This window comes from Boleophthalmus pectinirostris, unplaced genomic scaffold, assembly GCF_026225935.1.
Source record: "Boleophthalmus pectinirostris isolate CB_2022bp ecotype Guang Dong unplaced genomic scaffold, ASM2622593v1 HiC_scaffold_22, whole genome shotgun sequence".
Classification (NCBI taxonomy): domain Eukaryota; kingdom Metazoa; phylum Chordata; class Actinopteri; order Gobiiformes; family Gobiidae; genus Boleophthalmus; species Boleophthalmus pectinirostris.
The window spans coordinates 19,196,258-19,223,560 of record NW_026571190.1 but is presented as its reverse complement, the minus strand read 5'-3'; the positions used below and the strand labels follow the sequence as shown (position 1 = coordinate 19,223,560).

Sequence of the window (27,303 nt, the reverse complement as noted above, 5' to 3'; positions counted from 1 at the left end):
TCTTCATTTACAAACCATTAAGATTGCTGCGTCTTCACTCACCCATCCACTCTCCCCTCTGTCCGTTGTCTGATGTCTCCGAGGCGTGTGGCGTACTGCAAATTTCAATGAGCACATAAGCCAACATACAGCTTTCTTCATATTTACAGATAATGTAGCTGCCTGTGAGAGGATGGACAGCTTTTTGTCACATCTCTAAAAATAGCATTTTATGACAATATACCACAAAAAACAGTACAGTATGTTCCAAATATGTTAATTTAAACATGAAGCTAAAACAAAAGCTAGTCATCCAACTGGCACAGTAGAGCAGAAGTTTTGGAGATCCAATAATCAATTGGTTGGCTGGACAGAAGCATGACTGTCACAACAAAGTTTGTAGAGTGGCCTGGATAGAGACAAAATATGAAAAAAATAAAAATAAATAAATAAACAGCTTGTATAGTTTGGATGGATGTTCTCTATTTTAATGAGGTCATATTTTCAGATGAATGGCAGAGGGCTATGGATCTCCATGGGGATTCGCTGTTTTAGAAATAAATATTTTAATTATAATAATATGACCCACCCACTTGGTTTCACAAACTTGCAATTTTTGTCTTATGGCTTTAACTTCTTTCAGCTGACAGCAATTTGGGGCATTCCCTTCTAAAGGTATTGTAACATAACTTGTAATTATTATTATTTTTTGTTTTGAAAGAGAACCCAATTAACTTTGTGCCAGTTTTTGTTTCATGAAGCTATACCCAGTAATTACAGATATACTAACCATAAACCATGTACCAGTGCTGGTTAAACTAAACAGCAAAACAAAAAAAGCTGTCCTCCAGCTCAACTATAGGAATGCTAGAATGTTGTGATGTAAAAACTGGGTTTGTTAATTCATGGGAAATACTATACAACCTCCCAGTACACACCAGTAGGGGAGAGAGTCCCAGCCCGAGCAGAGGTCTTGTACAAAGGAGCCTCGTACAGTTTGGGATCAGGGGTGTAGTTCTGCTGAGGCTCAAAGTGCACCACTGGTAACATGGAGTTCATCACTCGGGGTAAAGCGTCTGCAATCACCATGTTCTCATCGTCCCAGCGGCTCGCGTCCATAAACATCCCATGGACCAGTACTCCGTCCTTTGGATCAGGCAGCTGTTGTGAACCCAAGAAAATATACAACCTTAGCATTTAATGAACAGCCTCAAGATATAGGGTCTGTGCCCATTTTTTTCATGTAGTAAAGTGTCTAGCCCCAGAACAGATTTATTGTAAAGCTGCTCTTAGGGTCAAAATGAAACATGTCATGTGCTCATAAACAAGTCTCTCATACGTGTCATGTCTGCATTTAATTATAAGCTGTTTCTGTCTGTACACTGTTAGCATGTTATTTGTTTTGGTAGTTGAATAACATGACAGCAAAAACAATTCTCATCAGGATCATGTACAGCACTAAAGTTCATACATTATCCATTATTTAGACATTTTAAATTACTCCTTCACCTTGGTGTTTCTAGGTCTAGTAAAATAATGTATATGTCTAGGAACTACCTCTAGGTCTTAGCTGTCATGAAATTGATGTATACCGTAACCCAGCAGCCAAACAGTTTGTATCAAGCTAAAAACAAACATTGAATTATTGCAGGCATAATAAAAACTTTAGTGACCGCATATGAACATAGAGGAGCTTCATAGATTACAAATCCACTGCCATAGAGGAATGTGTGGCAAGTATTTTGAGCTCTGGAGGACACAACATTACAACATGTGCAAGGCAAAAAAAGAATATGTCTAGTATAATAATATAAAAATGCACTTTTTTCAGTCCAGCATTATTACCTCATCATCCATGTCAAGTTTAGCATTTTCTGGGAGACCTCATATCACTTCACTCACAACTGCCTGATCCCTGTAGGCCGGCACCATGTTAAAGCAAAAGCTCAACTCATCGATAGGCAAATTGTAATGTCTTGCATGATTCTGCAGCACTCCTATAAAAATAGATTAGAAAGATTACTCTTTATATAATCCAACCTTATGTTGCTGCTATGGTTCATTAAAAAAAATGTGATAATGTTTTTACCAGTGAGAAAGCCTTTAGGGAAGAAGAACCCAGAGATCCAGAACGATTTGGGCTGTCCACGTGTGATCCAAGTCTAGCAAAGGAGGGCACAGGAGAAGAGAAGAGCTGCTTTTTTTTTTTTTTTTGCTTTGCATGTTTAACTAACCATGGTGCATTACCAGCCTAGTGTATCTTATGGGACTTTAAAGGGACCCAGGTCTCTGGTGAGTGAACACAAGCAGTCTGAATCAGCAGCAAGATATTTTGAATCAAAGCCAACTTCTCAACATTTTGACTGTGCGTGTGAGAGTGAGAGGGCATTTTCAGACCAGTCTCATGGAAGAGGGGCCAGAGATGAGAGGTGGTAGTAGGTGTTTTTTGAGGAGATGGGGGAAGGACCCAGTGTTATGTGTTTTTTTTTTTTTTTTTTTAAATTAAAAAGCAACACACTAATACATGAATATGGATAGAAAGGTTCCAAATATTTCAGCCTAATATCAGAGTATAAAACATATTCTCTGATTGTTGAAATTTGATCAGATATCAATACTGAAAGAAATTAAATGGCAAAATAAATAAATAAATAAAATATTATAATATGAATAGGACCACATATAAAAAGATCTTTCTGAATAATTTTACTCAGGTATGGATCTAAAAAAAGCTAGACAATTCTAAAGTAGGTAAAGATGTAATAGCAAAGAAAAAAAAAAAAAAAAAAAAAAAAACTGTATTGAAAATTTCATTAAATGTTACAATGGCCTACTATCTAAATAAGAGTTAGGAGTTAAGAGTATTGAAATGTATTTTGAAATTTTTGTATTGTGACACTGCATCATGGCACTATAAAAATGTAATATGTGGTATAGACAGACAAATCAATAAGTATCAAAAATCTGCATAAACCTAATATTAGTTTAAAACATATTAGACAGTAAAATACACACAGATTTTTTATTTTTATTTTTTTGCTTACCTGAATAAAAAATGTTCTGAGCACCAGATCTTTGACCCAGGAGGGCGAGTGTTTTGAGGGAGGGGTATGCAGAGTTGGCCCAGTGACTCGGGACCTGGTTGTTGAGGAAGCTCGTGTAGATACGGTCCATCTCCTCTGACATCACTACCAGACCCCCAATGGCCTTTTGTAGAGTTACAAGAGAAGTCTAAGAGACAAAACAAGGTATATAGCCAACATTTTAACTTTTTTAACAAGGCAGATCTGTTGGAGAAAGTGTTTTTACAATTTTAACTAATTCAATCAATATTTTTTAAAGTCCACACTGATCTCTGCCCCTGCTTCTTTAACACCATAGGATTGGCAGGTAGACTTGACAAATGTAATCGCAGCATGCATTCCATTCGACCTAATTCAATTAAAATTTGATCAATTACACATTTGATAAATTTATATATATTTGATATATATATATATATATATTATATATATATATATATATATATATATATAAAAATGCACATTGTACAACAATGTACAACTTGACTTGAACTTCACAGTATACACAATGTATACCAAGGGCTCATTCAAAGTGCATGGTTTTCTTACTATATGAAAACATGAATCTTTTAGCAAAGAGCACAAACCATAAATATAGTCATGTGCCTCACCCTGAGCACTTTGAGTAAATTGTTGAATCGATCTGCCTCCTGGCCCAGCACTGTTGTGAGCGAGTTCAAGCGTCCCTGTTCATCTCGGATAAACAGGGACTCTGTAGCTTCAGTCATGTCCAGATGCTCTGCAGGTGGACAGAAAAAAAAAAATATATATATATATATATTGCCATACTAAATTGGACTGGATAAGAACAGATACAATATGCAATTTAATGGGTACTAACTAGGGAGTTTTTTCCAAGATGGACATAGCCAACTCACAGACTACATCATCATTACTCTTGGCCCCATGACTGGCTGAGGACCGAGGGTTCACATCCAGTATGGTGCTAATTAAAAATAAAGTTTCTTGTCGCTGCAAATAAAAAGTAAAACAAATAGTGAAATCATGCTTATAGGCACACAGAAAACTAAACCAAACTTGACAAGTCTAATTAACAAAATTAGATAAAAAGCCTTCTGATGTTCTCTATGAAGTTTTTGGAGACTCAATTAATTACCTGAAAAGCCAAGTTGGCGTTCTCGTGCATACCAAACACCTCTGGATCATCAATAATGGGGAGACTTTCTATATAATCCCTGAAGTCCTTGAGATGACTAGACTCTGGGGCATAGTAGATCCCTAAGCGCACAAACAAAACCAAAGTTAGAAATGTTGGCCTAGATTGTAAATGTTTTGTTTATATATACTATATGTAGTTACCATGGTAGAACTCCTACCTGAGGAAGAGTAAGTGTAGCCTGAACTCAGAGATGGAGGTGAGAAGAAGCCTTTCAAAATGGTTCTTAGGCATCGCTGATCCCAAGAATCTGTCACTCTGCCTCCATAGGTGATCTCACCTGAGGAACAAAAACATAGTGAAATCCTTTTAACAACAGGTTTGTAAAAAATTTTCTCATTCCCATTCCTTGTTTTTTAAAAATAGCTTGGTTAACAAGGTTTTAATGACATTTAGAACACATGTATTAATTATTGTGATGAGTGAAAAAGTGTGTCCCAGGAGACTGTCAGTTGTTTGCTTGCTTTGTTCCCACCACTGGCTCTTAAAACCACCATTTCACCAGCACATTAGAGAGTCCTTTCATTATTTACAGTTTGCCTGGGGCTGTGAAGAACTGCATCGACATGTGGGATCACCACTATTGGATCTCTACGTGTAATATTTGTTTCTTTGTTTCCAAATATGCATTGCTGTAGTGTGTTTACAAGCTTTAAATAATCTTTTCTGTATTTGTTTCTGGGCATTTGCAATTAATTAAAGAATGCAAAAACAATAAAATAATATATTACAAATGTTCTTATTTTGTCTATTAATGGCACCAATTTATATTGAGGGACAGTTATCAAATGTATATGAATAAAACAACCTTTATTATAAATTAATAATAAATAAACTGGTCTCTGTTGAATGCTCATTGTGAATTAAAGTGAATTAATGATTATGTCTTGGAATAAAAAAAAATAAAAAAAGTGTTAAACTCATCTGATTTATTACTTGTTTTGTTTGTTTGTTTATTAAAGATATAATTTACCCCCAAGTTCAAACATTTAATATTTAATGGTATAAATAGTTGCAATTTGAATTTGGCACAATATCTGAGACATTAAGTATTACATAAGAGGAGAATCCACAGGATATTCAGACAAATGTGAGCTGAAGCTTGTTGGATGCTGAAGGCAGTGTAAAGCCGCTTTAGTACCAGGAGAGAAACGGCTCCTTCTAAAAGAGGAAAGGCAATATCATGGTTGGTTTGAGCCCAAATTCTCTGCTACAGCCCCGGGTGCAGAAGATGACTCTTAGCATTAAGGATTAGACTAATAAGACAGAAGAGCAATAACAGCAATGAGAGACATCAACATGATAATGGAGTGAGACGCTCCACTGAGGAAGACAGAATCATTTAAAAGTGTAATTGAAAACCAGATTAGCCAAACTAATGAACTTTACATACAAGTGAGCTAAATAAAAATGTGCTCCTCATTTAAATTTTTACTATTTTTTTTATTCTATCAGAAACGTAGTAATACTTCGACATAATACATTGTACCTACAAACTGTATGAAATAGTAAGACAATGTACTTAGGGTTAAAATTGCAGTTAATGGGTCCATATTATGCTGTTTTTGCTATTTATATATAGTGAAAAATAAAAAAGTGAAAAATAAAGTAAGCAGATACAAAAAAGCAATTAGGTTTTCACCAAGAGTATATCTGTTAAGTACAATAAGGGCATACTACTATTCAGAGTATGCTGGCATCTGTTGTAGTTTTTTTTTTTTTTTTTTTTTTAATGCAGTGAAGAGGAAGAGCAGGGTTCGGAGCAGAGCCAGCGCTAAACAAACAGGACCACAGCTGCACGAGTGAAACAGGCCATCTTTGTTAAAGCAGAAAACATTAGGGCTTTCCAATTGCACAAGACGGTACAAATGTGTGCACTGTTGACAAAAACAAAGAGCACAGAGATGGTGCTGTCACTGCGCAATAAAGCAGGACAAACAACCTCCTGAGAATGTTTGGTTATGGATATTGGAGACTAAGCGTTTTTATTGAGTTTTTCCCACACATATGACTAGATCTCCAAGTCAAATTAAAAACCAAACAAAAGCTGGTACTTGTACTGATGATTTATAAAGAACCAAAAGTCTATATTTTTAACTTGTAGGCTTTACTAGACAGGACAGATTCAAGTGTGAAGTTGGTGTGAGAGTGTAGAAAGAGTAGTTTTGAACATGTTAATCACTTAATATCTATTAATACGATGTTTTAGAGCAGTTGGTACTTTGCAGCTGATGTCATCAACATTTCTTGGCGGTGTGAAGCTAACTGAAAGCACTGCTCTTCTAGAAGCTCTGTTGCTAATCTGATCATTATTTTAACACAATCTAACCAGAAAGAGCTGATTTGGTTGGAACTACAACAGATGAGATGATTTGTGCTCATAAACAAGTGTCTCATACATAAAATGACAGCATTAGTCAACAGTTTTTCAGTTAGTCACTGTCACATTTTTGTTGAAAATCAAACTCCTAAAAAGTATCACAAACACTCGAACTGATAACAGGCTCCTGAAAATGTGCGGTTTAAATATTTATTTTTTATTTTTTGAGTTTTCTGACAATTTTTAAACTTTTTTCTGTGTTTGCCAATGTGTGCATTGTGACACCATGAAAACTACTGAACATTGCAGCAACAGAAATGCATTAATGAACACCCCCAGCATGATGTAACTGCAAAGTATCAATAAAGGGTGCACACTGGTTTATTATTACTAAGAAAATGTTAAATAAATTGTTTCCTTTTTTCAAATTTCTCAAATAAAAATAGCAGATTGTTATGTATGACAAAAATTATTGTTAATATTCTCACCAGTGATGTAAACAAGTGCGTCCCACGGGATGGAGCCGTCTTTGCAGTACAGGTTGAGGTTAAGCAGAGCGCACTCCCTGTCACTATCATTGAACTCATAACGGATGTTCCAGCCTAGAGGGCCAAACTTCTTCCGCTCCTAGTCACAAAAAATAAAGCACAAAAGATATGCACATTGTGAATTATGCATGTTGCAAGACTTTAGGCAGACAGCACTTTATGAAGCAAAGAAGAAATTGTTACCTGGATTATTGCATGGAAAAAGCATATACCAAAGACGATTTTTCTCCAGTGGTTTCCTAGAACATGGTCCTCAAAGAAATTAGTGGTGATTTCTGTGAAGGCTCTTCTCATATTTGCTCGCAGTCCTTTGGGAGACTCATTCGTCACCTAGTAATCACATGAATTATTCAAATGGGAGATCGAGATGAATCAAAGCATTCAAGTATCAAATAGAATAAAGCCTCTTGTATAGGATTTATTTTTTTTTTTTTTATCAAAGACCTAAGGCTATATTCACTGTAATTTTGAAACAGTGTGATGTCTAATAATCATTAAATCCTACTTCCCTCCAACCTTTCATATAAGATGAAGTTATCTAGTAGCTGTGCATTTCTAATAAAGCAATAATATTTGTCTTAGAATATCAATTAATAGGCTTTTCACCACTGGATAAGATAACGGGTGTTCCATTGTAACAAAATATCATGCATTGTCTCATTAAGGGAATGAAAATCAGATTGATTGAGCTTTTCAATTAGCCTTATTGCACTCTTATCACACCAAAACAACAAAAGAACCATTCCCCGCAGTCTGAGGTTTGGTGATTACAAAGTCTGAGTGCCTTTTCACAAACACACATTCCATCCAGTCATTTTAAAACACTATTCCTAGGTGAAATTACATTGTAATATTTGAATTAAATCAGATAAACTACCAAAATAAATGTATAAACCTTAACAGAGTTTTGCAATACTGTGACGGGAAATACTTTTGTGGGCATAGAGCACAAGAATAAGTGCAAAAAAAATTTTTTTTAATGAATTAAATAAGACCTACATATACATAAATTTGGATAATTGAACTTGAATTATTGAATCTTGTATACCTGGTTCTGAGAATGTTTTGATAAGTTCCTCCATTGCCAGCATCCAGGACACAGCTAAATAACAGTTCTGAAGGAATACCCAGCTCCCACTTTCCATTTATTCATGTATCATCTTTTCGGCTATCGGCCCTTGTCCCTGCCACAATGAAATAGACTCAACCCTGCATATAAGAAGATCAAGTGAGCATAAAACTCCAACCAACATGCTTTGCCAGTAATGACTAGTAGTAATGTTAAATACGTTCTTTGGCAAAGCGCTGGAAGGCCCCCATGGGATCAGAGCCAGTGCTGAGGATGAACACGAGTGGGGTGCAGGGAGACATGTCGTTGTACAGGTTGGAAAGGTCAATTGGGGGGTTCTCCACAAACTGTTTCCCCAAACTGACAATCACAAACTCAGTAGCAGCGAATACAACCTGGAGAGGAGTGAACTCATTTACTTAAGTAACAAGAAACAGTGAAAAAAACAAAAAAAACAAAAACAAATAATGATCCTCAACTAATAATGAGCATGATGAACAAAATGTAATATTCATTATTGTTTTTGTCTAGAAGGGCCAATATTAAACTATTTTTGAATCTATGTTATGATGTTGTTACCTGTTGTCGTTTTTTGTTTTCCTTCATCCACACACGTTTAACACACAAGCCCTGCATATTTAGGCTCAGTTCTTCTCTCAAACAGACAACACTCAGTTCCACCTTGTGATGTCATGTCATTTTGAGAATGAGATATAGACAGACTAAATGAATGTGATTCTTCTAACTAGTTTCATAGTTAGTTAATGTTTGAGTTCAAAATACAAATTGTAATACCAAAGTGTAATTGAATTTTTTATCAGAAAAAAAAAAAAAAATCCACAAATTTTTCACGACATCAAAATATTTTTCCAAAAATGTTGTGGTTATGTATTTACCTTCTCTTCCATTAAGCACTTGATTAAGATTAATTTCTGGAAAGACCCCAGTCTCTAGTTCCAGTGACCCCTGACTCTGCCTTCCTTGGTCCTGTTGGATTCCTCAAGAGGAAGTAGATCTTTGACATAGCCCTCCCAGGTCTCTGGATTGTGATGCTTGAAAACGTCCTGGAGAAGAAAGAAGTGAAAAATGATTCCCAAAGGTTTATATGAAAAGCCTCTTTAAAAACCTTTATATGGAGCACATGCATTACAGAAGATGCATAATGTGTTGAAAATGCTTGACCTTCCTGGACTTTCCATGATACTACTAAGAGTGGTGCAGTTACCTAGTTTAATATTGATGTGAGTCTTGGTGATTTCATTGGATATGCCTTTGAAACAGCACAGGATGTGATCAAGCTGAAAACAAGTCCTCCAGTAAAAATCACTTATCCATGGTACATCAGGACGATCTCGGTTTTCCTAAAATCATAAAACAAAATGATGAAAAAACATGGAGTCGTCTGGCGGTGATTCAAAACAGCATGCACAGGTTCCTTCTGTAGAAAAGGACATAAGTGCTCATGCAAGACACATTTAAAAATCATTAGAGTTTAAGCTTCTGACAGCTAGATGACAGATGTAAGGATCATGGTGGGCAAATGACACTTGTTTCAGTGTGATGGAAAAAAGTGACATTAGCATGTGGTGCTCCAAGGCAGAATCTTTTGTGAAAGTAATGCAGTATAAATGAGAGCCAAATGGTGGTGAACCCAGGGGTATGTCTCCTTTGGGCATGGGTAGACTGTGCTGCTGCTTAAGTCTCTCAACCTTCACACACACATCAATAAAACCATGCTGTTATCTCAAAAGACCCTTAAATCTTTGCTCAGTGCTACCTTTTTACCTTAAAGCACCGGTTCTTAGGATCACAAACTCCCCCCCGCTGGGAAAGAGAATTATAGACAGAAGGAGGGCAGTGAATTCAAAGAGCTCATTCAAAGAAATCCATTGAAATAAACCATTTTGAATTAGTCCTCTGGGTTAAGTCGGGCTTCAAGGACATTGAATCATCTGATATGAAGTGTATTAGTATGCAACATGTGGGCTACAGCACAGACTGGAGAACTAAGATACTGTAATTCATTTCTTCTGTCAACCAAAATATTTGTGGGAGCATTTATAAGCTTTTTCAGCTACACTAACGTTGAAATAAAGGGGAAAAAAAAATTCTGCCACAGAGGTCCCAACAGGTTTATAGGGTTGTAAATAAGCAGCACCTAGTTAATTTAACATGAAGGTTATACAAGGAAGACATACAAATCACCCAAAACTACTGTACTAGCATATTTCAACCTTACTGCAGGGTCTAACAGTTTATTATTCTATTAGTAGGCACAAAAAAAGGTTTTAACAACACAAGTCTCTTTGACAGGTCTATTGACAGTAAAATTGATCTTATTTCAATCATGCCATGTTATCAGTTCACTTCTAACAGCGTTCAAATGTTAACATAGAGCACAATATACTGTAACTAGAATACAAATAGATTGCCATGTTCCATCAAAATGTTATATTTTCATACAATTCATACATTTACCTTCGTATTTATGACTAACATAAATTACATTTTTTTCACCATCTCTCCCTCTCGCTAAAGCTGTACTGTTACGTTCATAGTAGCTCACCTTGTCCGGTGAGGCAGCTCCTCAGAGGAAGAACTGCCACTCGACCTGAGAGATCTCTCGTTTCTGCCTGATGATGTCCACACAACACATGAAGCTGTAGATGAGCTTGTGCTGCTCAAACAGACTGCGAGACACGTTTATGTAGGAATTCAGCAGGATCTGGTCAAGTAGGATCTGAAGACGCTCCTCCAGGATGCTGCTCTTCTGGGATGTCTCGATTGTGGTGACAAACAGCTGTAGATTTGTTGAAAGAAAAACAAAACACAAATGACAGATGAGATACTGATGAATTTGGACAGAGTAAAAAATCAAAGTTGATCTATTTGAAAATGAGACAGCCAAGTGTTCCTTTCCTTTTCCTCAAAAACTTTTTAATTCTTTAGGGTAAACACACCTAATTTTTAACATAATAAAATAACACATTGCCTCAGTACAGTTGTAAATAAATAATACGATTTGTAAGCCATGTTCTTGAATTGTGATGGTAAAAGAAGCTTTTTTTTTTTTTTTAATGTTGGTCTACCTGTTTGAAGTACTTGAGTGAGAACTGGTACATTGGATCGATTTCAGAGAGACTGGCGACAACAAAATATAATACAGAGCCGCGGGTGGTTACGGGGTGGTATCGCTTTCTTGCTGTATTGATCATGACCTCTGTGGCCTCTGCTTCCTGTAGGCGAACTTTTATAGCCTCAGATGTCACCTGACAAAAACAAAAGCTTATTTTCTGATAGTGACAGACATAAAAAACATGTACTTCATATCAACATACTACCACAGACTCCTGCAGCGTTTGAACAAGCTCCTCATTATCAAGTATATTTCCTTCAGATGTAAACAGCAGCTTCAGTATGCGGTCCTCAATGTCTTTTAGCTGGTTGCGGTCTTTGTTAATTCGAACAATCAGCTCATTCCTCTGCTCTTCCAGATGGGAACTCTCCAGGCGAACAACATCACTAAAAATAGCATTCAAGACTTAGAAATTGTAATTGTTGGTGGAGCTATAGGGCATTTTCACTTACCTTAGTAGTTGATCTTCTAGGCCAGACTTGGTCACAGTGAAATTAATAATAGTAACTTTGATACACACCTGAAAAAGTGGGACAGTTACTTTAAAATAGTACAAAAACGTACATGTTTTAGCACTATGTCTCAGGTTCTTCTTGACCCATGGGAAACTTGCATAACCAGCAACAATATCATGTTTTATTACCACGATGTTAAAATACTAGAGAGGGCCTGTTCTGAATAAAGTAGATAGATACACAGTAGATGCCTCAGCAGGAGACCTGACATGAACAAGTGACATGCATTGATTTATTTAACAGTTGCTGCTCTGAAGCTGTAGGGATTCTGGGATGTGGCACTACTTTTATCTGTGCTTTTTCTACAATACAAAAACATTTACAAGACATTTATGTGTTTCTCACCTCTGGGAGATAATGTGGGTTAGCCATTTTTGTTGTCATATAAAACTTGAAGTTTTTGTCATACTCAATATCTGAGTCCCCAAGACGGATCAGAGTACGTCCACCTGATACAAAAGTCTGTTTCAGCAGAATAGGCTCCAAAGCAGGGTCCAAGGTCTCTTTAAGCTATAGATAAATTAACAAATAGTTGAAGGTCATTGTTTTTGACTAATATCAGTTCTATTATCACAGTAACAAGGCCTACCTCCTCCAACAGCACAGGCAAGCCGAGACGGATTGTATTTTCAAGTGTACGTAGAAAATTTGGGTCTGTTAATTTGATTACTTATAAACCATTTTTGCCTTCTTTGGAACAAATCCACCTGTTGGCCTATTGAAACATAAAAATGAATTAACTATTTGGATCATGCATGGTATTTTTTCAGAAAGTGGCCCATTATACCTGGTCCTGTGGATCTATCATGAGAGGCCAATGGCGGCCCTGCGTCACCAAGATGGCGTTTTCTGTGGAAACTGTGTCTCTAGGCAGACCTTCTGTGTTCCACTGACGAATCACATAAGAGTCACCCAGAATCTTAATCAGGCTGAAGCTGGAGCTGATGGGAATATTCAGTCCTTGGCACTGTTTTATCCACTGCTCGATTAGCTAAGATAATATGTGGAATGTAAAAAATGTGCTATGATGATAGAATTATTTCTGTTATTCATTCAGTTCTGACAGGAGCTTACACTTACCAGCTGTCTATAGTGTGAGGTAAATGCTCCATAATATGCCACACAGACAGCAGCAATAAAGACATTGCCCACAATGTTGATGATCTCCTGTTCAAACTGGGCAACACTCTGGTCCCAGCGAACCTGCTTGTCTCCAAGAGCAGATGTGAGTTTCCCTGCTCTTGTTAACCAAGCCTGTGTCAGAGCTATGGTGTTCACTAGGTACAAGAGATTTAAAAAAATATATAAAAAATTATACCATTCAGCGCCATACTGCCCAGAGGAAGAGGAGTAGCTCTTACCGAGATCCTCCTTCTCTCTCTTACTGCTCTTAAACTGTTCATGTAAGACACAGATCTTGTTCTCAACTTCCATTAGCTTCTGCTGCTTCTCCCTTAGGGTTAGGGTTAGTCACATCCAATTCTTCCTAGGGGTGGGCGATATATCGATATTTTAAATATATCGAGATAGTTTTTAAACTCGATATGAATTCTGACATATCGTATATATCGATATAATGCTTTTATTCAATTCTGTTTTCACCGCTTAGCTTGTTTACCTTCTCTCTCATCGCCTCCGCGCCCTCGCCTCCCTGATTTTGTTCGCTCGTGTCTCCTTCACTTCATATCGTGAAAAATATCACGTGAACGCCAAAAGTTTGCCAGTGAAACGTGCTTCAAGCACCATGAATTTTTTGGGGAGTCCACCATTTACACAGACAAAACCATCAGCAGCACATCCTCATATTCCACCAAGTCTCGTCCTTTAGCCCGAAAGAAGCTAAACGAGCTGAGCTGCGTGAGAAGTGCGCTGTTTATGCAAATGAGCCATGCGCTTAAGTTTCGTTTCTGTAAAATGTAAACACACGTGCGCAAAACTGCATTAAACACATTATTATCTCAAACGGGCTGATGTGGCTCTAAAGTCGTTATGCTTTATATATTGTAAAGTTTAGCAATGTAAAGTTTATTTATGCAGAAGATTTTAATTAATAATCTGCTGCAGTGTCACTTGTACAATAGTGTTTGGAAACGTTGGGTTTGATCTGCAGTGGATTGTGGGAAACCTCAGAGCTCCTTACTGCTGGATAATAACATGGATCTATTGAAATAAGGAACATCCTGAGCTTCTTCTGCTAAATGAACCCATGGTTCTGGTTCTGGTTTGGATAACAGAGTTAATGCAATGATGAGCTTGTGTTGAGTTGGTTTATTTATGAATGAAAAGAAGGAAATATGTATTATTTCTTTTATTTTACAGTTAAATTATTATTTATGTAATTAGGGTTTTTGTAATCTTAAATGTTCCTATATGAACTGCCGACCTCTTACACTTCAGTTTAAAAAAAGGACCTTGTGGAATTTGGCAGATTTGTTTTAGCAGTTTTCAGTTTTAGGGGGTTATTTTTTCTTGAACATATATCGAGATATATATCGTATATCGAGATATAGCAAAATATATCGGGATATATTTTTTGATCCATATCGCCCAGCCCTAGTTCTTCCTATATGAATTAGATTTCAAGAACTAATATTATGTAACAATATGACAATGTCTAATCAGGTCTATACAACTGACTATAGAACTGTAAGTACAATGCATTACGTACTACAAAAAATAGCATATTAGCTGTAGAAGGACTAGTGTTAGCAGTGTCTGCAGGCATACTTGTGCTTTGGCCAGTTTTTCTCTTTTAGGGCCAACTTCTTTCATAACCCTGCTGTACAGATCCATCGCTCTGACCCACATGCACATTGATTTGCAGGCTTTGGAAACTTTCTCTTCCTATACAAAAAATTATTAGAAGAACAATTTCCAGTACAAAACTACCCTGCTATGTATGAGTTTTAAATCATTTTCAGACAAACCTTTTCGGGAATGAAATCTGGATTGTTAACATATTTCTGTAGATTTTGCAGGATCTGTGGCTTAATATTGTCTTTGTCATAGTCAGTTAGACGCTTGAGAAAATTTGAATCTCCAAGTAACTGCTTAGCTCTTGGCCAATCTGGTCTGTAGAGGATGTAAAAATAGACATTATCTGGAAGTTAATGGGCAGTGTCCTTTGTGAATAAATCAGTTTAAGTTGACCCTAGTATCAAGGGTTTTAACATTGTATTTATGACTTCAGACCAAAGCAGGGCTCATTTAACATACACAATGCCTTCTTAGAAAACAATGGGCAGGCAGAAGATAATATTGCCCATACCAAAACAGTATTATTTTGACCTAGACCAAATCCACAGCACCGCAGTGAGGACTGATTGATTAAATTAGAGAGGTGACAGAGGGAAAGGTGCCAAGTCATGAGATGGTATGGTAATTCTCTGGATGCTGACTATAGGGGTATAATATGTGATATTAGAAAAGGAAAGTCACTCAGCAAAAACAGCAAAAAAGTGCTGAGGTTCTCACTCACTTGCAGTTGAGCAGGATGCAGACAGCTTCCATGACGGTCATGACCAGGTCAGGGGGCTTAGTAAACACTTTGATCTCTGAGATGTCAGCCTTGTCCAGGGAGTTCAGGGCCTGATTGGCTCCCTCCTGAGCAGGCAGGGCCTCATCTAGGTCCCTTTGGGCATCATCAGCAATGGCTTGCGTTTCTCTTGCCTGGGACTTAGCTGAAGCCTCATCTTCTTTAACCACACTACAGACCTGTTATATATACACACATAAAATATACACACATAAAATGACAAATATGACAAAAATGTTACATGTACAAAAAGCATTTGCACCTAAAATGTTGCACAGCTGTGTTTCATGCTTACCTCATCAGCTTTCTCCTGATCAACAAAGAGCTTCTTCATCAGAGCATCAACATCAATAGACTTTTGTTGAAGAACTGGCTCCAAAGCCAACAAGTCCACTTTCATTTTGTCCACTAGCTTATTGGTCTCAAGCAATTTTGTCAGTCCATTCTTCACACGGTCCTTTGCCTTTTAATGAACATAGATGCATTATTATAGGAATGCGTGTACACCTATGTAGAAATGCCAATGAGAGATATTAACTTACAAGGACTAATTGTTGTTTCTTTTCCCCCAACATGGACAGGTAGAGGTTAATGAGCTTCAGGTATGAGGTAGGTGTGGTGTAATACCTGCGTCTCAGCTCGGAGTAGTAGCGCTCAGCCATGTCGGACACACCCACATGTATCTCCACACACATGGTGGAAAAGCTCTGTTTCAGAAGAGCACTGCCAAAGTCTATGTTCTGGAAAAAGGCCTGAGAGACAGAAAGCAGAGCCTCCCGTGGCCAGTAGAGGAGGAAAAATACATATATTATTATTGTATATAGTACTGTGCATGCTAAAAATGGACAGTTATGTTTAAATGTACATATACCTGTATAAACAAATCAATAGTGCAACAGTTGACAAGTGAAGGGAACATCCGGCATCGGGTCCTAAAGGCATCACCTACAGGGCTCATGCACAACACTATGTGCAGTTTCTCACGAACACGAGAAATGAAGTACTGGAAAACCTAGAGCATAAATTGAAATGCAAGCGTATTTTGATAGGCATTTCACACTTCTTGTGACAGAAAACTTCTAAATATTGTTTGAACTTGTTTTGGTGTTTTGTCACTCTTTGCTTGTACCCCGTCCCGGTTCTCTTCACTTATTCCAGCCTTTTTCGCTTTTGGCCAGGTGGCTGCCAGGACTTGTTCCAACTCATCCTTCTCAAAAAGATTTGGCACTTCACCAGAATTCAGCATGTTGCTGATATCTTCTAAAAACTCTTCCACCACAATCTGCAATAATAAATAATTCAAAGTAAAATCCTGGATTTTTGGGCCCCTATCCATCAGAAGTGGTGCATTTGTACCTGAGTATCAGTAAAGAGAAACACCATATCTTTGCCTTCCACACCAGCCATCTTTTAGAGCCTCCTCAGGTCTTCATGAAAGCTGTCATAGTTGTAGCCTCGGGTTAGTTTGATTTCAAAGCACCGATAGCCACACATATGAGCTGCTAGTCTGGTTAGAGACTGCTTTCCTGTTCCTCCCACTCCCACAAGGAGTGCATTTCCTCTCTCTTGGCGAATCACACAGGCAATTCTAGAAGGAATATAAAATTGTAACAACTTTTTCCTCTTTTTGTCACAAATCTGAGCAAAACATAAATCTAAAAACTCAGACATACCTAGAGACATGTTCAGTAGCATCCTGGAAGAAAACCAACTTCGTCTCCTTGGAGAAGGTCAGCTTGTAGTCATCAAGGTAGTCCTGCAGGACAGCCTGTATCTTCTCTATGTCTGTTGAATCTTCATATATGCAGTCTTCTTTCTCTGCATCCACCTATAATACATCCTCACAATAATATGAAGTAACGGTTGCATGTGAACTTTCATAAAATGTGATTAATCTTACCCTCATAAAGTCCCCGAATATAATTGGATGTGTCACAAAGCTTTCAGGCTCCATAGTAATGCTAAAATATCTACCTAGGTGGTGAACAAAACTATTACAACACATTTTTGCACCCAACATAAAATGAATGTATGTTGTTTTTTAATTACTGGCCATATCACAGATGATGGTATTGAATCCTTATCCTGGTTGTTTATAAGATGGTCATGAAATACTCACTGGCATTCATGACAGAAAAGGCGAAAGATCTGATTCTTTGTTTTCAAATAACCAGAATCACACTGTAATATGTCTGTTTATTCATGAAAAAAGACAGACACGCGTAAATAAAATAATAATAAATTAGCTAGTCTTTTTATATTCATGCAGTATCATGTCTGTCTTACATAGTGGCTTCTGATTTAGTATCGTGTTTGGTTTTTATTATTCTGCAGCTTCATGCGTTGTAAATGTCATTTGTTCTTCACTTTGTTCCTAAACAGCACGCTGTCAGATGTGATACTTGCATCTGTTCTCCACGAAGGCCTGTGTTTACCTTGTGCCTTAAATGTCTGTGTTTGAAGAAGTTAAAGCATTACTTTGCATCTCACCTTGAACACACTTGGAAAGGTCCCTGAGATTGAAGACGTAGTGAGACTTTGCTGGAGTGGGGAGCAAATCCAAACTCAAACGATTGTAAATCTCCACAGCTGCGTCCACAATGTGAGAGGAGCAGGCCTTCACTTCCTCTGCAAACTCAGTGAGGAAACCATTTAGGATAGCCTGGAGCAGAGTTTAGAGGTAAAAGAGGAATAAGAGAAAGGGTAAGAGAAAAGGGAGCAACTACATGGTCTAGCCTCACAAAAATATTGATTGGAAGCTGAAAAGGTGTGACGGCTGAATAAAGTTGGTATTGTGAACAAATGGATTGGTAGATAGATAGAGGTTTTGCTCTCACCTTGAAGATCTGTTTGAGGCACAGCTCTGATGGTGTAGGCAAACACAGCATACTGAAGTGGCGGATAAATCGAGGAGTTATTGGGTTGCGGCCACCTCCCGGAGGAGCACATGCAGCTGCAATAGTCATGTCCTTGTACAGCGAATAGAATACTTGCATTAACAGGAAATACAAATGTGGTGTGCCAGACAAACAGTATGTAAGCCATGTTTCAAATTAGAGTAAGTTTCAAAGATCAAATACATTTACTTACAAAACATATAAAGAGGATACCTGGATCTCTTTCCAAAAGAACTTTCCTCTGTCGTAGAACCCAGAGAAGTCTTGGAACTGACGGAGGAGTTCGATGGGTGGCTGAGAACCATAGCTGTTCAGCTTAGGCATGTTCAAGTCATCCACAAAGACTACCAATTTTTTATTACCAGGAGCACCTATTAAAAACAACAATTTTACTTTACCCAACCACACAAGCATTATATAGGCTACATGTGAAAGAAAAGAGTAATATGTTGTGGCTAGTGTCTTCCAGTATTGTATATTTGTTGTTTACCAAGAATATTTTTTCTCTTCTTTTCCAGTTTAGACTCAATAATTTCTTGGGTGCATGCAGAGGAAGTTTGAGCAGAGAAGTTGATGAAGATGATAAGATATCCTTCCTTTTCTTGTATCCTGTTTAGTAGATCATGGGCAACAACTGACTATAAAAACATCAAAATACATGCATTATGTTTTTCAAATAGTGTTTATAACCTATTTTTATAATACACCATAACTTTGCATATATACCTTCCCCACTCCAGTATCACCAGTGAAAAGTACAGAGCGTTGCACAGAAAGCAGCTTCTCCATCAAATAGCCATATCGCACAGTGTCTGTGGTTGGGACCAGCATCTCAAAAAATGGCTGCTCACTATTGTACTTAAAAGCAGGAATGATCTTGTCCCACGGTTGGAGACGAATGTTCTTAAAATTCATGTGTACATTCCATAGAACCATTTGCTCTGGAATCTATAGTTTAGGATTAAAACAAACATCGAACAATTATTAAACAGATGCAAATCAAAATGTTGCTATAACTGTTTATTTCTTAAACTAAAGCATCAACCTATGGTAAATAAATTAATGTATGTAAATTATTAATGTTTGTACCTCGGCATCCCTGTTGCCTGAAAATTGTTCTTTAACAAAAGCCTCAAAGGACTCCCAGTATGTGCTTGTCAGATTACCTCTAACAGACCAAATATAGCAGAAGACAAATGTCTGGCAAATAACCCTGTTGAGATCATGTGCATCCTAAAAAAACAAGACAAATGCCCAAGATAAATCTTGAAAATGTGATGCTTTAAAATCCTCCACTTCAGTAAATAAAGGAATAATAATAGATGTGAATCTTTAAATTGTGATCTTCTACTGTTTGTATACCATTGTAAATCCAGGTCCTTCCTGGCCAAGCAGCAATACTTCAAGTAAAGCACAGAGAGTGGTGACTTTACTTATGTCCACTTGGCGAATAGCCTGTATACAATTCTTTGAGACAAACTGAAGACCCTTCTCCACATAGTTTTCAAATAACCCCAGGAGATATTTGCTGACTGCCTCTGGAAACTGAAAAAAAAAAGCAAAAAAAAAGCAAAATGAATGATAAAATATCAAGTTTCTTTTAATTAAATTAGCTTTTAGATTTTGCAGTAAATCATGATATGTGAGCATGTTATGAGTGGTAACAACACACACTACTATATAAAATATCGAATGAGTTTATGTAAAATACAAACACAGAATAGTGTAACCTTGTCTCCGAGACCACTGATCCATGTCTGAACATAAGGCATCCATTTGAGCTCATCTGGATCAATATATACCATTCCACATCAACTGACAGTTGCTGGAGAAGCCACAGTCAGATCTTGAACCTACAAAAACAGTTACAACAATTTTAAAGATGTGCAAAACTATAACAAATAAACTGATTAATGTACAGTATATGCCAACCTCAAACACCATGTGAATTGATGGAGTGAGCTTGATTCATTCACTATTGCCCAGACAGAGCATCTTGTTGTCATCAAGCACAGTGTTCATGTTCTCAATCCACAGGGCGTCCACGGGGCCATCACATATGACCCATTTGTGATCGTCAGTCGTGTCACTAACTGCATCACGAACACTCAACGCCATCAGTCCATCAATCCACTCAAGAGTCAAATTGTTCACCTATGGAGAACAGAAAAAAAACAACAACAAAAAACTAAACATTCCAGTACATCAATTTTCTAAAATATCTATTAAATTAGTGTTGATGATCAGCAATCCCTCGCCATAGAGTTCTCCCATTGTCACTGATTTGGGGTTGAGAACATAGGTCTTGACTGGCTGGTAGAAGGGGTTGGCTTCCTTATACTCTGAATTATAAAGGGTCTCCAGTGTGTTAGCCAGAATAGTGTAGACAGTAGTTTTACCCCCTCCAGTTGGCCCAACTAACATAACTCCATGGCGCACTAGCATAATCTCATACAACTGGATTACCTGAAATTCAAATTAAGAATACTATAGTATTTTTTTTTTAAAGAAAATGTCTTCTTTAAAAAGACAGAAAGAGTTGACAGTCATTACCTTTTTGGTCATTACAGGCAGAGGCTGTAAATTGCCCTTAACTAGAGACTCTATAATAGTGGAATGTAGAACACCGTAGTCATGCTCAGGGATTGTCACCCCAGGAAATAAGTCAGATAAGATCCCACTATAAGAATGCAAGAACATTTTATGAAATATAAAAAATAAATAAACAAATTAAATTAAAATATATATTTTCTTGTGTTTTCTAACATATATGACCAAAGTCGTTACCCAAATAAGACAGCATCATCTGTGAGAAACTTTGGAAGGTTAGAGTCCCGCAAAGCTCGGATAAGTACCACATCTTCACTGAGGTGGGGGTTGCTCCTCTTCAGGGATCTAAATATATAGACATGCAAAAATAAGAACAAGTAGGTGTATGCTTATTTAAGCTAAAAACACTGACACATAACAGCATAGAAGAGTTTTGCTTTGCCTGTTTTTATGATTTTTAAACAATATGTAGTCAGTGTAATCACAAATGCAGCACAACTTTTCCCTTTTCCTCTTTTTTATCACTCAGTTACACAAACAAATTGTGGGGAAAGCAAATGGCCAGTCGTGTGCAATGGCAGACAATGAATCACAAGTCAATTACAGCACAAAGAACTTTAGCTAAGAACAAAATTTGATCACATGATGCTCTCTACACTGGGTGGAGGTGCATCAATTTAAATGAGTTTAAAAACCCAAGCAAGAAGAACAAGCGCAACCAAAATTACCTACTCTCCCTCTCTACCTGATATGTTTGTCTAATTTGTCATTGATTTGTACACAGTCAGAGTAAATGATCGAAGGAGTAAACTTAATATGTTGCTAAAACTAGTTTACTGAATTGTGTAGTTTTCCATGGGGTTGTAAATTATGTTATGTCTCACTTCAATTCCTTGTGATTGTTTTCTGCTTTATGTAACTAAACCTATGTGTCTACAAGTACATGTGTTTGCGTGTTTATATTTCTCTAACCCAGCCATCACCAGCACAGATTTGACCGCTCTCATGCCAAAATCATAGTGGTCTTGTTGTGACAGCTGCTCTGAGCATAGCTTGTACATCTGGGTCATCTTCCTAGCCAGCGTCTTACTTGATTCGAATCCTTCAGAGTATAAAATCACCTGAAGCAAGAAACAGACACATACAAAAAGATAAAGTAAATACAAGAAGAAAAAGTTAAATTGTTAAATAAATTATGATACAAATATTACCTCAGCAATAAGAGCATAATTAGGGACAATTATGGCTATGGGTCTGAATAAAGCCTTTAGATTGTCTGGCAACTCTGTTCTACCAGCATAGCCAGGATTCATAGTAATGAAGGCAGCACGGGTCATCACTAGTCTGATCTCCCTTCCCTCAAATCGAAACCTTGACAGCTGCAAAATATTAAAAAGAAAGATGTTACAGTTTCCATGAACACTGTCTGAATCCAAAATGTATGATAATGAAAGAGTGAAAACATTCTTTAAGCAGACCTTTGAGGCTTTAGCATTTCGAATAGTGATGAGCTGTTGAGCAATCACAGACAACACTTCAATGTCAATTCGATTAAACTCATCAAAGCAACACCAAGCTCCAGACTGAGCAAGACCACTGAAGAAGCGGCCCATCATCTGAAAGACACAATATACATATTATTATTATTATTAATTATTTATGTATTCATTTTTAATATATAAATTATGTTTTATACATAAATGCAGCACAGTAAATGGAACCTCAAATTATGCACATTTTATTTCATTTTATTGTGTATGAGAGAATGACAGAATTTGTGCTTTCTTTACTTGTGCAACAGTGCCACCTAGTGTCAACATTATGTAAATTCAACATGTTAATTTGAAGGTTTATCTGGAGAAAAAGGCTGTGTTTACAAGGAACATGCAGGTGTCCGTACAAATGTTTTTAATTCCGTCTAACCTTGTAGTCCAACCCATCAGAACAGTTGAAGACCACACACTGTATGGCTAAAGCCTTGGCCAGATCCTTGGTGGTTTCTGTTTTTCCTGTCCCAGCTGGCCCTGCAGGAGCACCTCCGAGGTCTAACTGCAGAGCTCCCATCAGACATAAATAGCAACGATCCTGAAAACAAAACAAAGCAAAAAAAGGAAAACTATAAATATAACTATAATTAAAATGTGTTAAATGTTCTATTTAAATTATGTAATTGATAATCAATAAAATATGTACTCTAAGTGGAGTAATAACAAGCCTTGGACAGGCTCCAAGGTATTCATAGCCATAAATATAGGTAGACAGAGCCATAGTGGCAACACAGTTGTCCAAATCCATGTCCCAGTAGTAACGTAACTGTCTCTGCCATTCAAAGTTTGACCTGAAGTCCACCTGTAATATTGATATATGAATATAATTACATGCAAAGTAATTAATTTATTTTATTTAAACATCAATTCATATACATAACATGTAAAATCACAAGTGGTAAAATGTACCTTCTGTCGGACAAGATCTGTGGCAATGTCTCTGGCGTGAACATCAATGGTGATGAGCGCGGTGATTATATTCCGATGTAAGGATGGTAGTTGTCCCCTTACTAAAGCTGCCAAAGAATTCAGTCTCTAGAAGGAGATACTGAGGACTATAAAGACTATTTGAATGAAAGAAGGAAGAACACACTGAGGAAACTTACATTAAAGTTGGTTTGTTCAAACTGCTGTAATGCAACACAGTGGTCATGGTCCCCTTCAAGGCAGGCATTCAAAGAGAGATGAAAAACCTACACATCATTATAAAATATTGATGTGAATGATACAGATACAAGTATACAAACAAATACACAAATCATATTCTTAACACGGGTAAGATATGTACTTTTATTTTCATCCAAAAAAAAATAAAAAATAAAACAAAAAGACATTTACTTTCCTCCATCCAGGTTCAACAGAGTCAGTGAAAGTCTTGTGTTGCTTTACCTGTGACGGATGTCCAGCCACGACCCATTCCTCTCTGGACTTGACCTGGTAATCTGCTATGGCGGCTTTGCTAAGATGCTGCAGTGATACAAACATGGCCTCCTCCACCTTACACAGCCAATCTTCTACATTCCCCTGAGCCTTAAGACCCTTAGTTAATGACACCTGGAATGAAGACACAGAAATCATGAATTAACAAAACAAATTTACAGGCAACACCTAAGTTAATTAGATTGTTTTTTTGTTTTGTTTGTTTGTTTTTCATAATTGACCTTTTCGCCCTCTGGAGAGACCATTTTCAGGATGTCTTTGCTATAGATTTTGTCTTGCTGAGAATCAACGTCACCCTCTGTGGCATCTCGAGACTTTTCAGGCAACAGGGCAAACTCTAGGCGTATAATGGAATCAAAACATTTCCTAAGATGGGGCTGCACTGCCTGAGGATTTCTTGTCTGGGCCAGAATCTTAAGCAGCTCATCATTAGATAAGAAATAAAACCTGCAATGAAAATATATTAAATAGGTCCACATTATAATATAGTGAATAATTTACTGTACCTTGGGAAAATTACTCTTAGACTCAAGATAAGCCTCAAGACATTTATGTATCTCATCCAAAAGGGCATTGTTGCTTTTAAACGTCTCTAGTAGATCTTTGTAAAAAATAAATTAAGTTTTAATGTCAGCTTTAACCTTTTGCACTAAATTATTATATACTCCTAATAGTTACTCACGAGGCTGAGTCGCTGCTCTCAGAGCATTAGGCATTGTTTTTACCATTGACGTAATCATCTTCCAAGACTTGTCCACTTTGAGAAACATCTTCGATTCTGCAGGAAGCTGCCTCTTTATGTCTGGGTCTAAAAATATACTCTCCAGATACAGCCAATTTCTTTGGCATGTGAGCCACTCATCCTGAAAACATTTTGGAAGTTAGGTATAGTGGAGAATAACTGGGACAAGGTGTGGATTTTTTTTACTGTAGTATACAACCAGAGATATACTGGACTCTCTGTATACATCTCACTTAAAAATAACAAAAATGAATATTCAGTTGAACATGTTAGATCTAATTGATTTTACCAATGTTTGATTGAAAAGATGCAACTGGCTTAGCAACTCATCCACCCTGGGCTTGATGCGAGTCACATAACGAGATGATGCAACTGTCCCAACACTGATAATGCTGTCATCCAGGGCCACCTTTAAAATACAAAAGAAACACATAGAAAATGCCATTTTGTTTTAAATTACAAGATAATGCTTGTGTATGTACCTGTATTTCATCACTTCCACCCAAGATAAAAACTTCTTTGGAGTCGCCATGAGACAGAACAGTGAATTCTGTAGTTTTCCAAATATCCTCCACCTGTAGTTATTCATTAAGACATATGTAGAATGTACTGAATGGAGGAAATAATGGGGTAATTTCCACACCTTTTTAATTAGTGTCTCAACAGAGGCCTCTCCTGAAGCTTGTCCTGAAATCTGAAAATAAAATAAAGGAATCAGTTTTTGGAGCGGTAGTGTTATTAAGTAGTCCAGAATGATTTTGGGCTTCAGGAAAATCAAAGTAAAATAAAATTATGTAAAATACATTACCTCTTGGATCTCTGGCCCATAGCTAAATAGATCAAGCTCCTCTAATTCTGCAATAGTAAGCTTCTCCACCTCCAGACTTTGTCCCACCATATACCCCAGAGTTTCCCAATGATCAGGTTTTATAGATGGGTTACGGAGATCAGTTATCACAGGAAGCTAAAACACAGACATAAGATTTTTTTAGATTTCCAATAACATGTTGTTAATCACATCATGTTAAACTTACCCTACACTTCATCAGTTCCACTTTCTCCTTAAAACTTGGCACTAAATTGTTACGTGGCAGCCCCTTCTCCATTTGGTTTGCATATTTAGAGTATTTAGTATTGTGCTGCTAACATCTCCAGGTCCAGCTTCGAACGCAAACTCTGGGTGTGAGCAGTGAAAACTGTTTCAAAGTTTTGATGCAAAAAAAAAAAAAAAAAAAAGTTCATATGCAAATAAATAAAATAATTCTAATACATTTACAGTGTAGTAATGCAGTGATTATTTGTTATAATATGTTGTTCCGTACCTTTCGCCATTTTTCCTGTAAAGTGTCCCATTCCTCCAAAGAATCCCAGCTGCTTCAGTCAAACTTCTGTGGTCAACATATCCAAAGACTCAAACTTCACCTCCACCTGTTCGTTCATAAAGAGAGGTTCAGTGGTTTTGTCCGCTGACATGGTTCAGATAATAACAAAATATATATTTTTACATCAAATCTTTTCTGATAGGACATATAAGGGACTGCTTGGGCACGAAGCTCATCTACAGAAATCTGGATTTCACCCAAAAGCAGTCATACTTTGGCAGGGTCTGCATTGATATCCAGTATTTGTTTGTCCTAAAAATTCAAATAAAATATTTTTTGAAAAGTTAAGATCAAAATATGTCAAATGGCTTACAATAAAAATATTGTAAATACCTGTGATTTATGATCAAGTTCCATAATTTTTTGTTTCAGATCCTTCATATCTTTCTTTAGTGAAGAATTGAATTTTTCTGTTATGTCCTTTACGGCCCAAGATGCATCAAGAATGTTAACTTCCAATAAGCTAATAGCAGGTTTTAATGAGGCAAACAATGAGGCATCTTCAGGTGGTGTTGGAACTGAGTAATTGCCAATCAGATTATACAGCTGACTGATTGCTTCTTCCTCTTCTGCTAATCTATGGATCTGGTGACAGACCATGGTAACACCTTTGCTATTGTTATTTAAAAAAAAAAAAAAAAAAAAAAGATTATTATACTGAGGAAGTTAGTTACTTACTCTCTCTTGTATTTGTTCCAAGAAAATAAGGTAATTGGCTAATTCAGCCATGGTTGATGGGCTAACTCGCAGTTTAATTTCGGCATCATTAGTCTCTTTAAGAGCAGCGTCGAACTTGCGCTTAGCAAGTCGCGTCAGGAGCCCATTGATGACCTAAAACAAGAAGTAACTGTTGCACACGGTTTGCAAAAAAGAATTGTGATTACTATGATACAGGCTAATAATATGCTCTATTTCTGACCTCTAAACAATTAAGAGGGGACTTCTGTTTGAGTTCTGTTTGGTCAACAAGAAGTAAGCCAAGGCTCCTCTTCTGTGGAATAGTTAAGGTTTCATTGTGCTGATTGTGATATAGAGCTAATGCTTTTTTGAAAAACAGCAAACCTAAAAAGAGAAAAAATCATAATAAGGTTGTAAAGATTGAGTGACAACAAGGATTAGTTAGGCTTTTACCATGTTCTTTTTGTCGTAATGCTTGAACATCTAAATTTTTGTTTTCCTTGTAGAATGTCCGAAAATGCTCAAATGTATGAGCATATACACTTGCAGTATCAAAAGCAAAGTGAATTGCTGTCTAAACGTCAAACAGAACAGCAAAGTATCATTATGTTAATATTCACATTATAAAATACATTTTAAAAAATTATAATTAATAGATATAGAAAGTGCACCTTGATTTCTGACATAGCTTGTTGAAGGTGACTA

The 27,303-nt window shown here is 37.0% G+C and overlaps 1 pseudogene; it reads right to left on the bottom strand.

Moving 5' to 3' along the window:
* On the bottom strand, positions 1 to 27,303 carry LOC129410328 (dynein axonemal heavy chain 6-like; annotated as a pseudogene).